Below are 14,829 nucleotides of genomic sequence, written 5' to 3'. Positions count from 1 at the left end.
TGGAGGAAACCACAGCATTAATTTGAGGCTTCATCGAAAGATCATTACAAATGATCACTCCCAAACTTTTGGCTGAGTCAGCAGGGCGAGGGGGGAGACCCAGGCTGGTGGCCAGAAGTTGGGACTCCACGGGTTGGTTGCAGCCCGACAAGACCGAACTGGTTCTTGTCGGGGGTGCTTTAAGTTTGAGATGGTTTGCCCCCATCCAGTCACTGATGTGACACAGCGTGGACTGGAAATTATGAATGGAATGGGCTGAGGAATCGATGTCAAAGATCAACTGTTAGACCTGGCATCATTGGCTTGAGTCTCTCCTCCATTTTTTCTGTTTGCCTCTACTGTTTTACGATGTTTTTGCTGGATAATGCTTTGGGCACTGTGCCACTGCTGATCAGTGCCACGGTGCAAGTGCTCCCTATGTAAAATTACTGTATTGATTGAATTCCATGTTTGGCTTATTTGGTTTACTGTCAGTCCCTAGTCTAGTGCACCACGAGTGCCAGGGGTTGTAAATACAAATGCTGCTCAGGGGCTTGCAGCACGTGTTGTGCCACCCACGGGAGTGGCCTAGTAAAAGTATGTCTGAAGGTCTGCCATTGCTAGACCTACGTGCAGTTTGGTACTGTCACGCTGACTGCGCAAGTACACCTACTTGCCAGTCCCTAAACCTCCCCTTGACTTCATGTTAGTCACCCCTATGGTAGACCCACGGGCAGGGTGCATTGTAAGTATAAGGTAGGACAGGCCTGACCAAGTTGGCATGTCCTAATAGTGAATTACAGCCATATTCGTTTTTCACTATTCCAAGGTAACCTACTCTCCATTAGTTAGAATGGGCCGCCAGGATTATTAATGCTATAATCCTAGCTGGCTCGGGGAGCATGGTGCAATGTCGAGTTTGGTATCCCTGAACTCGGGGTTTAATTACGCATCCGTTTGTGTGGATGGTTTTTGGACTCTGGGTTTGAAAATAGCACTTTTAGAAAGTGTCTATTTTCTTGTCTAACCATTTCTGGTTTCTGCTGGTTTTGTGTGTGCGTGACAGGAGCTGGGTGGCTCCAGAGGTCTGAATGAGTCAGTGTGGGATGAGTGGGACATTTGCGTTGAGAGTAGGGGGAGAGTAGTTGCTGATAGCCTGCCCTGCCTGATACAATGCTGGCTCCACCTCCTGCCAGGCGACTGATGGCTCTGTGCCTGCCATGGACGATCCTGGCCCCACCTCCTACCAGGAGGCTGATAGCTCTGCTCCTGCCAGTGACAATGCTGGCTCCACCTCCTGCTGGGCGTCTGAGGACCCAGCCCTGCTCAGAGAATAGGCCAGGTGCCTCTGCCTGGCTCCACCCACAACAAACCCAGGATGTTGGGAAATTCCCCTGCATGGACAAAGGGATCAAAGCCAAAAAGGGGTATAAGAGAAGGACCCCTGAACCAAGAATTTAGATCACTTCTGACAAGGAAACCTGAACCAAGGACAAGAAGCCTGCTGATCCACGGACTTGCCTACCCCTTCTGCCAGTGTGCTGTTTGCTGGGGGGAATCCTGCAGTGCTTCTTTATTTTTGCCAAGGAACCAGGAGAGAGGAACTGAGTGTGTACTCTCAAGCTTTGCTAAGAAAATCTCCAAGGGTTGGAAGAGTGCCAGCCTCCTGTTTAAGTCACAGGGCTAAAGGACTTCATCTGCTAAAAGTGCTATTTGCTGGAACCTGTGAATCCAGCACCTCTGAAAGAAACCAGCAATCTCGACGCCGACGGACGTCGCCGAATCCAGCTCGACATTGTGAGTAACGGCTCAAGTGTCCCGCTTCCTCGACGCCGGCCGCCGGGCCTGATTGACGCCAGCAGCAACGCCAGTGAGTAGTGAGTTTGGCTCCAGCTCCAAGGGACCTCGTGTCTGCACCGCTGCTGATCGCATCGACTGCGTGCCCTCTCGACGCCGTGAGCGCTGCTCACTCTTGCAACAGCATCATCGACATCGACGACTACTGAGGCCTGATCGACACCGAAGACGCGACGCCGGATTGCTCGACGCCGCTGATCATCGTGTGTTTCATTTTCCTAAGGTACTGTGTTGTTGGGGGTCCGTTTGGCTCCGGGCTCGACGTAGCGCTCCTTGTGGTCGACGCCGAACCTTTGGATTAACTTTGCCTTGACGTCGTGTAACTCCCGTGTGGGTTACCTTCTTGCCAAGAACTGTGTTTCCAAGAAGAAGAGTTGGTTTTGATACTAAAGACTTTTGTGCTAAGAAGAAACTACGCTTGAACTATTATTTTTCCTTCCAAGAGTATTTATTAAGATTGTGGTATATTTTTGTCGTTATTTGGTCTTGTGCTAAGCCTTATATAAAAATCCTTATCTTTATAATACTACTGTGTTGTGTCCATTTGTAGTGTATTCACTTTATTACTGTATGTGGTCATAAATGCTTAACACACAGCCTCTGAGATAAGCCTGTCTGCTCTGCCAAGCTACCAAGGGGGTGAGCAGGGGTTATCAAAGGGTGTGATCCCCTTGCCCTGACTAGAAAAGGTGTGTCCCTATTTGTCAGAAGTGCATACCTCTGCCAACTAGAGACAGCCGGTTCTAACATTGGACGCAGCGGTGAGGATTTGAACCTTGCATTTATGACCCATGTGCAGTGATTAGTGTGCGCTACGTAGTGAAAGCAGACCATAGCGCAGCCACAATCTACTTGGTAGGATTCTATTTTTGTTCTCCGCTTTTCTGAAACTTGATTTTTTGAACACTGCCAGTTTTGACCATGAGTGACACCGGAGTCCCTGCCCCTGTTGTTGTTGTGGGGGAATTCGATAGAAGTAAAATCGAGGATTACACGTTAACTCAGCTGAAATCCTTTGGCAAGCAGTTTAAAGTTCCTACCAAAGGCCTCAAGATTAAGGAAAACTATCTCAAAGCATTGAAGGCCTGGTTAGAGTCCGGAGATCCCACTGATCCGGTGGTGGTACAGCCAGTGGAAGGGGCTGAGGAGGTGCCAGTGAATGGAACCGTGTCCTCGCCCGGTAGCAGTGTTTCCTCCAAAGGTCTTTCCCCTGAAGAAAGAGAAGAAAGGGCGAAAGAGCGAGAATACAACATGGAAATGGCAAGGCTAAAGATAAATGGGCAGTTGGAGTTAGAAAATGCAAGAGGTAGGAGAGAAGCTGATTTGGAGACCAAAAGGTTAGATTTTGAAAGAGAGAAGTTAGCTTTGGAGCGTGATACCAAGTTGAGGGAGTTGGAGATCCAAGCTAAGAAGTTAGAATTGAATCCCTCTGGTGGCAGCATCCCATCTGGGCCTGCAGAAAGTAGGTTTTATTTTCCTAAAGATGTGATAAAAGATTATCATAGGAATGAAGATATTGGTCAATGGTTTAAAGCATATGAGTTAGCATTGTTGGCCCACCGGGTCCCTGAGAAGGATTGGGGAGCGGGGTTGTGGGGTCGCTTTGTGAATGAGGGAAGAGATACCCTGTTAGACATGCCTGTTGAGGATAGGATGTCGTATGCTCATATGAAAGATGCTTTAATGTAGCGGTATGGCCTAACCCCCGAGAAGTACAGACAAGCTTTTAGAGAATGAAATAAGTTGCCTGGTACGACGTGGGTTGAATATGTGTCTTATTTTTGCAGAGCCATCGATGGTTGGGTAAAGGGCAGCAAAGTGGAAAGTTATGAAGCTCTTTATGATTTGTTTGCTTGGGAGCATTTGTCTAATAACTGTTTTCCAGAGCTGCGCCACCACCTTATTGATAGCAAGATATCTAACCCTAGAAAACTTGCTGAGGAGGCGGACCGCTGGGTCAGTACCAGGGTCCACAAGGGTCCAGTGGGAGACTCAGCCAAAGGTGGGCAGGGTCCCCAGCAGAAGAATGGGGGGGACAAGGGCAAACAGAAGGAGTCCCTGAAAGGGCCCCAAAGTAATCCCCAAGGGAACCAAGGGAAGGGTTCCCAGCCTCCCCCTGAGAAGAAGCCAGGGGCCCCGACAGGTAAACCTGTTCATAGGGGCCCACTGACCTGCTACGTTTGTGGGCAGGTGGGACACCAGTATTATGCCCCCCAGTGTCCCATGAAGAATTCGAATGCGCCGCCGCGTGCACCCCCCCCGTCAGTTGGCGAGTGTAGCCCTGAGAGGGGTCGCAGAAATGTCCCTGGTCTCGCTCGGAGACATGCAAATGGACCCTCCACCCCCTCTGCCTAGTAACACTAGTAAATATAGGCAGTGGGTGACCATTAATGGCCATAGAGTGGAAGCTCTCAGAGACACCGAAGCGAGTGTGACAGCTGTCAAGTGTCACTTGGTGTCCAGAGAGCAGGTGGTTCCCCACGCATTCTACCCCGTGATTGCTGCTGACAACTCCCAGAAAGAGTGTGAGGTAGCTCAAGTTTCCTTTGAATGGGGGGGAGTTTCAGGTACTCTTCAGGTTGCTGTGAGGCCCGCCATGCCTGTTGATTGTCTCCTGGGCAATGATTTAGAAGACTCCCCTTGGGCTAAGGTGGAGAGGGAGACACATTTGAAAATGTTGGGTGTGCCAGAGTGGGTGTGTGCAACCACTCGATCCATGACAGCGAGTAAGGGTGTTGATGGGGTCCCGGAGCCTGAAAGTACGGCCCAGGGCTCAGCTGTGAAGAGAAGAGGCAGGAGGCGCGGGAAACCGGCCCCCGTAGTTCCCGTGGTCCAGGAGGAGGTAGAACCTGAGGGGGATGCCCTGGAGCCCACAGGGGAACAAATTGCTGAACTGGGAGGCCTGCCCAAGCTGACCAATTGGCAGCAGGATGGTGGTCCCTCCAGGGAGGAATTTTGTGCAGAACAGAAAGTGTGCCCTTCTCTTGTGGATATGAGGCAGCAGGCCTCAGCCAAAACCTCAGGTGATCAGTCAGGGTCGCATTTTGTTTACTGGGAGAACGGCCTCCTGTATAGCAAGCCTAAGGCTGCTGAGCCTGGGTCAACCCATGTGCTGGTGGTACCCCCGAGCTTCAGAGCCTTCCTACTAGGTTTGGCTCATGACGTTCCGTTAGCTGGACATCTGGGGCAGGACAAGACCTATGACAGGCTTGTCACCCATTTTTATTGGCCTCAGATGCGCAGGGATGTAGACATCCATTGTAAGCCTTGTCACACTTCCCAGGCAAGTGGGAAAAGCGGAAGGAAGCAGAAGGCTCCCCTCCAACCTTTTCCAGTGGTCAGTACCCCCTTTGACTGGGTGGGGATTGACATTGTTGGGCCCCTGGACCCCAAGACAGCCCTGGGCAACAGGTTTATCCTGGTCTTGGTGGACCATGCCACACGGTACCCGGAAGCCATCCCTCTCCGAACAGTGACGGCCCCCGTGGTGGGACGGGCACTGATGGGTGTTTTCTCCCGAATGGGGTTCCCCAGAGAGGTGGTGTCAGACCGGGGCACCAACTTCATTTCCAATTACATGAAGTCTCTGTGGAAGGAGTGTGGGGTAACCTACAAGTTCACCACTCCTTACCACCCTCAAGGTAATGGGCTGGTTGAGAGATTCAACCGGACCCTTAAAGGCATGATCATGGATCTTGTAGAACCAATGAGGCGGAAATGGGACGTCCTCTTGCCATGCCTGTTGTTTGCTTACCGTGAGGTGCCACAGAAGTCTCTAGGGTTCAGCCTCTTTGAGATTTTGTATGGTCACCCGGTAAGAGGACCTTTGAGTCTGGTCAAAGAAGGCTGGGAGCAATCTCCCAGGAAACCTCCCCAGGATGTATACAGTTACATGCTGGCCTTTAGGAACCAGACTCGGCGCTTCAGAGATCTTGCTCAGGCAAATCTGGAGGCCAGCCAGGAGGAGATGAAGCGTTGGTACGACCTGAATGCCACTCTGGTAGAGCTTCAGCCTGGTCAGGAAGTTTGGGTCATGTCCCCTGTGGAACCTTGTGCGCTCAAGGACAGGTGGACTGGACCGTTTAAGGTTGTGGAGAAGAAGAGCGATGTCACCTACTTGGTGGACTTGAAATCTCCCAGGAACCCCTTGAGGGTCCTGCATGTCAACCGTTTGAATCCCCACTTAGAAAGGTCCGAAGTGGGCATGCTCCTAGCTACAGATGCTGGAATGGAGGAGGAGAGTGAGCCTCTTCCTGACCTCCTGTGTGCTAAAGAGCAAGATGGGTCAGTGGATGGTATTGTCCTCTCTGACACACTGACCCTTGAGCAGAAGCAGGATTGTCGCCAACTGTTGGGACAATTCCCTGATCTGTTTTCCTTGGTTCCGGGTGTCACTCATTGGTGTGTCCATGATGTTGACACCGGAGACAGCCCTCCTGTGAAGCACAAGGCTTACAGGGTGACTGACAAGGTCAGAGCATACATTAAGGAGGAGGTCTCCAAAATGTTTGTCTTAGGGGTGGTTGAGTCCTCTAGCAGTCCTTGGGCCAGCCCAGTGGTCTTGGTCCCGAAGGCTGCAGCACCTGGTGCTTCACCAGAACTTCGGTTCTGTGTGGATTACCGGTGGCTCAATTCAGTCACGAAGACTGACGTGCACCCCATCCCAGAGCTGATGAGCTCATAGATCGGTTGGGGGCTGCACGGTACCTCAGCACGTTTGATCTAACGTCTGGGTACTGGCAGATCGCCTTAACCGATGGGGCAAAAGAGAGGTCTGCATTCTCCACACCAGCTGGGCTCTACCAGTTCTGGGTGATGCCCTTTGGGATGAAGAATGCCCCTGCCACCTTCCAGAGGTTGGTCAACCAGGTCTTGGCTGGACTGGAGGATTTCAGTGCCGCCAACCTGGACGACATCGCAGTGTTCAGCGCCAGCTGGGAGGAACACTTGCGCCACCTCCAGGAAGTGTTGTTGGCCCTGCGCAGAGCAGGCCTCACAATCAAAGCCAGTAAGTGCCAGATTGGGCAGGGTTCTGTGGTGTACTTGGGGCACCAAGTAGGAAGCGGCAAGGTGGCCCCCCTGCAACGCAAGATTGATTCCATCCTGGCTTGGGCGCCGCCCAAAACCCAAACTCAGGTGAGAGCCTTCTTAGGCCTCACGGGTTACTACAGGAGGTTTGTCAAGGATTATGGTAACATTGTGCACCCCTTGACTTCGCTGACTTCCAGGAAGCCGCCACGAAATATGATCTGGACTGATGCCTGTCAAACGGCCTTTGACACCCTGAAAACTGCAATGTGCACAGCACCTATACTCCAGGCACCCGACTTTTCTAAAGAATTTATTGTCCAGACAGACGCTTCAGAGCATGGAGTGGGGGCTGTTCTAGCTCAGGTGAATGAAGAGGGCCGGGACTTGCCGGTAGCCTTCATCAGCCGGAGGTTACTTCTCAGGGAAACGAGGTGGAGTGCGATAGAGCGAGAAGCATTTGCTGTGGTCTGGGCGCTAAAGAAGCTAAGACCCTACCTGTTTGGGACTCACTTCCGGGTTCAGACAGACCACAGGCCCCTCAGATGGTTGATGCAGATGAGGGGCGAGAATCCGAAACAGTTGAGGTGGTCCATTTCCCTACAGGGGATGGACTTTACGGTGGAACACCGCCCTGGTACAGATCACGTCAATGCTGATGGTCTGTCCAGATTTTTCAGCCTTAGTGATGAGGACTCCCTAGGTCAAGGGTAGTTCTCCCCACATTTCAGCTGGAGGGGACACGTGTTAGACCTGGCATCATTGGCTTGAGTCTCTCCTCCATTTTTTCTGTTTGCCTCCACTGTTTTACGATGTTTTTGCTGGATATTGCTTTGGGCACTGTGCCACTGCTGATCAGTGCCACGGTGCAAGTGCTCCCTATGTAAAATTACTGTATTGATTGAATTCCATGTTTGGCTTATTTGGTTTACTGTCAGTCCCTAGTCTAGTGCACCAGGAGTGCCAGGGCTTATAAATACAAATGCTGCTCGGGGGCTTGCAGCACGTGTTGTGCCACCCACAGGAGCGGCCTAGTAAAAGTATGTATGAAGGTCTGCCATTGCTAGACCTACGTGCAGTCTGGTACTGTCATGCTGACTGCGCAAGTACACCTACTTGCCAGTCCCTAAACCTCCCCTTGACTTCATGTTAGTCACCCCTATGGTAGACCCACGGGCAGGGTGCATTGTAAGTATAAGGTAGGACAGGCCTGACCAAGTTGGCATCTCCTAATAGTGAATTACAGCCATATTCGTTTTTCACTATTGCGAGGTAACCTGCTCTCCATTAGTTAGAATGGGCCGCCAGGATTATTAATGCTATAATCCTAGCTGGCTCGGGGAGCATGGTGCAATGTCGAGTTTGGTATCCCTGAACTCGGGGTTTAATTACGCATCCGTTTGTGTGGATGGTTTTTGGACTCTGGGTTTGCAAATAGCACTTTTAGAAAGTGTCTATTTTCTTGTCTAACCATTTCTGGTTTCTGCTGGTTTTGTGTGTGCGTGACAGGAGCTGGGTGGCTCCAGAGGTCTGAATGAGTCAGTGTGGGATGAGTGGGACATTTGCGTTGAGAGTAGGGGAAGAGTAGCTCCTGATAGCCTGCCCTGCCTGATACAATGCTGGCTCCACCTCCTGCCAGGCGACTGATGGCTCTGTGCCTGCCAGTGACAATGCTGGCTCCACCTCCTGCTGGGCGTCTGAGGACCCAGCCCTGCTCAGTGAATAGGCAAGGTGCCTCTGCCTGGCTACACCCACAACAGACCCAGGATGTTGGGAAATTCCCCTGCATGGACAAAGGGATCAAAGCCAAAAAGTGGTATAAGAGAAGGTCCCCTGAACCAAGAATTTAGATCACTTCTGACAAGGAAACCTGAACCAAGGACAAGAAGCCTGCTGATCCAAGGACTTGCCTACCCCTTCTGCCAGTGTGCTGTTTGCTGGGGGGAATCCTGCAGTGCTTCTTTATTTTTGCCAAGGAACCAGGAGAGAGGAACTGAGTGTGTACTCTCAAGCTTTGCTAAGAAAATCTCCAAGGGTTGGAAGAGTGCCAGCCTCCTGTTGAAGTCACAGGGCTAAAGGACTTCATCTGCTAAAAGTGCTATTTGCTGGTACCTGTGAATCCAGCACCTCTGAAAGAAACCAGCAATCTCGACGCCGACGGACGTCGCCGAATCCAGCTCGACATCGTGAGTAACGGCTCAAGTGTCCCGCTTCCTCGACGCCGGCCGCCGGGCCTGATCGACGCCAGCAGCAACGCCAGTGAGTAGTGAGTTCGGCTCCAGCTCCAAGGGACCTCGTGTCTGCACCGCTGCTGATCGCATCGACTGCATGCCCTCTCGACGCCGTGAGCGCTGCTCACTCTTGCAACAGCATCATCGACATCGACGACTACTGAGGCCTGATCGACACCGAAGACGCGACGCCGGATTGCTCGACGCCGCTGATCATCGTGTGCTTCATTTTCCTAAGGTACTGTGTTGTTGGGGGTCCGTGTGGCTCCGGGCTCGACGTAGCGCCTCTCGCGGTCGACGCCGAACCTTTGGATTAACTTTGCCTCGACAACGTGTAACTCCCGTGTGGGCTACCTTGTTGCCAATAACTGTGTTTCCAAGAAGAAGAGTTTCTTCCGATACTAAAGACTTTTGTGCTAAGAAGAAACTATGCTTGAACTATTATTTTTCCTTCCAAGAGTATTTATTAAGATTGTGGTATATTTTTGTCGTTATTTGGTCTTGTGCTAAGCCTTATATAAAAATCCTTTTTTTTTATAATACTACTGTGTCGTGTCCATTTGTAGTGTATTCATTTTATTACTGTATGTGGTCATAAATGCTTAACACATAGCCTCTGAGATAAGCCTGTCTGCTCTGCCAAGCTACCAAGGGGGTGAGCAGGGGTTATCAAAGGGTGTGATCCCCTTGCCCTGACTAGAAAAGGTGTGTCCCTATTTGTCAGAAGTGCATACCTCTGCCAACTAGAGACAGCCGGTTCTAACATCAACTGAATGTCGTCTGCATAATTAAATGCCGTGACATTACTACCTCGTAAAGACCGGATGACCGGGGTAAGGTACAAATTAAAAAGGAGGGGGGAAAGGGAAGAGCCCTGTGGGACGCCACATGTCAGCTCAACTTTATCGGCGGCGAACTGGGAGAGCCGGACAGCCTGATAGCGATTGCTCTAAAAAGAGCGAACCCAGTCAAGGGCAGATCCCCGGATGCCGGCCTCCCTGACACGGTCGACCAGCATGTCATGGTCGACCGTGTCAAAGGTGGCCGACAAATCCAGGAGAACCAAGGCCTGGTTGATATTAAGGTCCGCTCCCCTCCGCAGTTCCTCCATCATTGAAAGAATGACCGCCTCAGTAGAATGGGAGGGTCTGAATCCGGCCTGTTGGGAGTCGAGGAACTGCGCAAGCTCGATGAATGAACTCAAGAAGTTGGTGACATGGGATTCAAGTATCTTACTGAGGTAAGGAAGTAAGGAAATGGGACGAAAGTTGCTGAGGAGGGACGGGTCATCATTAGTTTTTTTTAGGATGGGCACCACTTCAGCAATTTTAAAAGAGCTTGGGACCAGGCCGGCTTTAAGTGAGTTATTCAAAAGTGACAATGGGGGGAAAAGTACACGCGGTAAAAGCATCACGCAAAACATGAGGGGGGCAACAATCAGTGGGGGATCCAGAAGTAACCTTATTCAGTAGAACTAAGAACTCGTCCTCCGAGATCGGGGGTATTTGAGTGACTTGCTGGGCATTAAAGATGGCGGGTATAGTAGTAAAAATGTCTGGGTCAGAGGGAGCAAAAGAGGAAATACTATTTTTAATGTTAACAATTTTATCAATAAAAAAACTGATTAAGGGAGTCACAAAGTGCCCGAGAAGGAAGGAGTTTAATAGTGATCCTGTCTGGGTGCGAGAGTTCCTCTACAATAGAAAAAATATCTTTAGCTTAGGAAGCTGAATCTAAGATCTTCTTAGAAAAGTAGGAGGTTTTAGCTTGCAAAATAGCAAGTTTGTACTCTTTGAGCAGGGTCGTGAATACCAATTTTTTTATCAGGGGCATAGTCACGTCGCCAGCCACGCTCGGCCTGCCTAAGTTTAAGCTTCATGCCTTTAAGTTCCTCAGAAAACCATCTTTGAGCATCATGGGGGCGCTTTAACCTGACCTGTTTAAGGGGGGCTACGATATCGCTGGCTGTTTCAAGCCAGTGCTTCAGACCTAATGCTTGGATATCAAGGGAGTCACAATCGGGGGGGGGGGGGGGGAGGCTCTGAGTAAAGTTACAAATTTGCCAAGATCAGCCCTGTTCCAATTTCTGGCAGGGAGATTACCCTCAAGGACCTGACTAGCATGGGAGGTAACAGTGATGGAAAAGGTAATGATGAAGTAATCCGACCAGGGACAAGGGAGGATGAGGGGAGTAGAGATGTCCAGGTTGGAAGTCCACACCTGGTCAAGAATGTGGCCCTTAACATGGGTTGCCGACTTAATATGTTGGGATCAATTCATCCCTGTTAAAAAATCGGAAAAGGTGGAAGAACAGACACTTTCTCTGTTGTCAGAGGGCCAATAATTGAAATCCCCTAAAATCAATAATTTTGAATTATTAATGATCAGCTGGGAAAGCATATTGGGTAAAACTAAGTTGTTTTTTATTTTTTTTCACTGAATAGAACTCCTAAAGCTTCTCCCACGACAGCTTCTAATACATGGAGCGAGGTAATGTGAAATGACAAATCAGGCAGGGCACATGCAGTTGCTGTTTCTCTTTGCAATGTTTATAATGGCATGTGTCCATTTTACATGTATTTATGACTTCTTCAACGCAGTGACTCTGCACATCCCAATGTTGGGTATGCCCCTATGCCAGGGTTACTGGAATTATACGTTTTTGAGGCCACAGCCTTTACCGAATGACTATGAATTTGCCACCAATGTCACATAATCCGTTGTCTGCTGCATAATCCGCAGACATTAGCAAACAAATTGTTACTGGTTCCTATGGATCAAAAGTTACACCACAGCAGACCGGGAGAAGGCGGCGTTGCACATATTACAGAAGTCTCCTCTCAGCAGATTCTGCTGTTTGGTGCCATGAGGCCCTGTGTGTGTGGGCATACTTTACAAAAGCATTTCACATAACCTAGCCTAGCCTAAAACAACATAACAGCATAACATAACAAAACATAGCCTAACATACCATTACATAACATAACAAAACATAGCCTACCATTGCATACCATTGCATAGCATAACAAAATTTAACAGAACATAACATAACATAACAAAACATAGCCTAGCCTAACACAATATAACATAACAACTCATAACATAGCATAACAAAACATAACATAGTATAGCGTAACATAACATAGTATAGCATAACCTAACATATTATAACATAACATAGTATAACATAACATAACAAAACAAAACACAGCACAACACAACACAGCACAACACAACATAGCCTAACACAACATAACACATCCTAGCCTAAGACAACATAACACAGCCTAGCCTAACACAAAATAACATAGCTTAGCCTAACACAACATAACATAACAAATCATAGCATAGTATAACAAAACAAAATGTAGCATAACATAACAAAACATAGCATAACACAACAAAACATAGCTTAGCAAAGCACAACAAAACATAGCATAGTATAACAAAACAGAGCATAGCATAGTAAAACACAACAAAACATAGCATAGCATAACAAAACATAGCATAGTATAACAAAACACAGCAAAACATGGCATAGCATAACAAAACATAGCATAGCATAACAAAACACAACAAAACATATCATAGCATAACACAACATAGCATAACAAAGCATAACATAACAAAACATAGCATAGCATATCGCATAGACGATATTCTGGCTTACCAATCCCTGATTGATACGATATTAGTCTAGCACAGTCACACTCTAAACTCCTGATCCTCAGAGATTTTAACCACTGGGAGAATGGTACCCTTGACTCTGCTCTGAAAGAGTTTTGCCATGCCTGCAAGAGTGTTAATCTCCGCCAGTTGGTACTACATGCCACCCACCAGAAGGGACACATGCTTGATCTTGTTTTTGCTGACGCAAGTGAAACATCTGTACAAGATATACTCCCTCAATGTTGGACAGATCACTTTTTTAACTGAAGATAGCGAATCGGGGTCACCTAGAGGGCAGCGTTTCAGCTGCTCGAGTTAGTAGACAGTGGTCTAGAATACTCAGGCTAGCACACCTTCCCAAGCTTGTTAATGAAAACTTTGTTGTGCATGACTCGGTGGAGGAGAGCTACCTGAATCTGTGTCAGCAGATCTGTAATTCGCGTGACCAATGTGCACCGTTGATGAAAGCCAAAAATGACAAAAAGCCATCGGCCCCATGGTATAACGAAGAGCTGAGACTGTTGAAGACTAGCTGTAAACTGGCTGAAAGGAAGTGGAGGAAAATTTATTCTGAGGCAGAGAAGGTAGCCTTTAAAATTACCCTCCACTCCTACAAAGTACTAATAGGCAAGACCAAGGCTAAATACCTGAGGAGTTTATTCTTCATGCCCCGAAGAAATCTCAAATCCTATTTACCCTTGTTAGAGGCCTATCTAACCCCGATTGTGCTAAATCCACTATCCCGACCTCACAAGAATTGTGCGATAACCTGGAAGGCTTTTTCAAAGATAAAATCAGTAAAATTCTAATGGGACTAAAACTTGCAGGTGAGGAGGACGGTTACATTCAGACTGATAGGGTGACTGTATTGAGTAATGATATAATCAATGCGGATCATCTGTCACTCCTGGACCACTTTCCGATGACTTTATATGAGGATTTTCATGCAATTGCTGCCGGGGTTTCCCCTGGTTCCTCCAGGGACCCGCTTCCTCATAAGTTCTGGAAGCTGTTTGGAGGGGAACATTTTCTGCTTTTATACCAGATCCGTAGCCAATCTTTAGTTACCGCTGAAGTCCCAGATCGCTGGAAAATGGCAGTGGCCTCCCCTTTATTAAAAAAGCCATTGTTGGATCTGCACAACCCAGCCAATTTCAGACCCATCTCTCTGTTACCCTACCCGATTAAGATCTTAGAAAGGGTAGTTACTAAATCCCTCTCCAAGTATGTTGAGGACAACCAGCTGCTGGACGAAGTCCAATTTGGGTTTGGCCCCCTGCACGCGGGACGGAGACGGCCCTGGTGGCGGTCCTGGATGACCTGAGAATGCGGGCCGACAGTGGTCAGACAGCCTTTTTAGTGCTGCTTGACATGTCGGCCACGTTCGACACAGTTAACCACCAAATACTGATTAGTAGGCTGGAGGAACTGCGTATTGTGGGCAAGGCCCGAGATTGGATCTATTCTTATCTTTTGGATAGGCAGCAGGCAGTGTTTCTGCCGCCTTTCTTCTCTGAATATAGTGAGGTTAAACAAGGGGTTCCTCAGGGCTCGGCCATCAGCCCAAACTTGTTTAATCTATACCTTCGCCCTGTCATTGTTCTAATAAAATCGTTTGGAATTAATGTTGTCATCTACTTGGATGACACTCAGCTTGTCTTCACTTTTGAGGGCAAAAATGCAGTGTCTATGGAAAAGTTCCATAACTGTTTACATCAAACGGCTGACTGGTTGAAATTGAACTCCTTACAATTTAACGAGGACAAAACTGCGGTTTTGTGTTGTTTGACAGGTCGCATTCAGCGCACTATCCCTACTGATATTTGGCTGGCCCGACTAACAATTCCTTATTGCCTACTAAAGCCGTGGGCAATTCAGGGGTCCTGATGGACAGTAACCTCCAGTTAGATTCCCAGGCGAATAAAACGGTGTGCACCTGTATGGCCTTACTTCGAGCCCTGCGTAAGATCCTCCCATTTTTGCTGATTGACACCAGACCTCAAGTAGTCTGGAGCATTGTGTTAAGCAGAATTGATTACTGTAATGCACTACTTCTGGGCACTCC

The sequence above is a fragment of the Lissotriton vulgaris genome, chromosome 7, assembly GCF_964263255.1.
Source record: "Lissotriton vulgaris chromosome 7, aLisVul1.2, whole genome shotgun sequence".
Classification (NCBI taxonomy): Eukaryota; Metazoa; Chordata; class Amphibia; order Caudata; family Salamandridae; genus Lissotriton; species Lissotriton vulgaris.
This window is presented reverse-complemented; position numbering follows the sequence as displayed.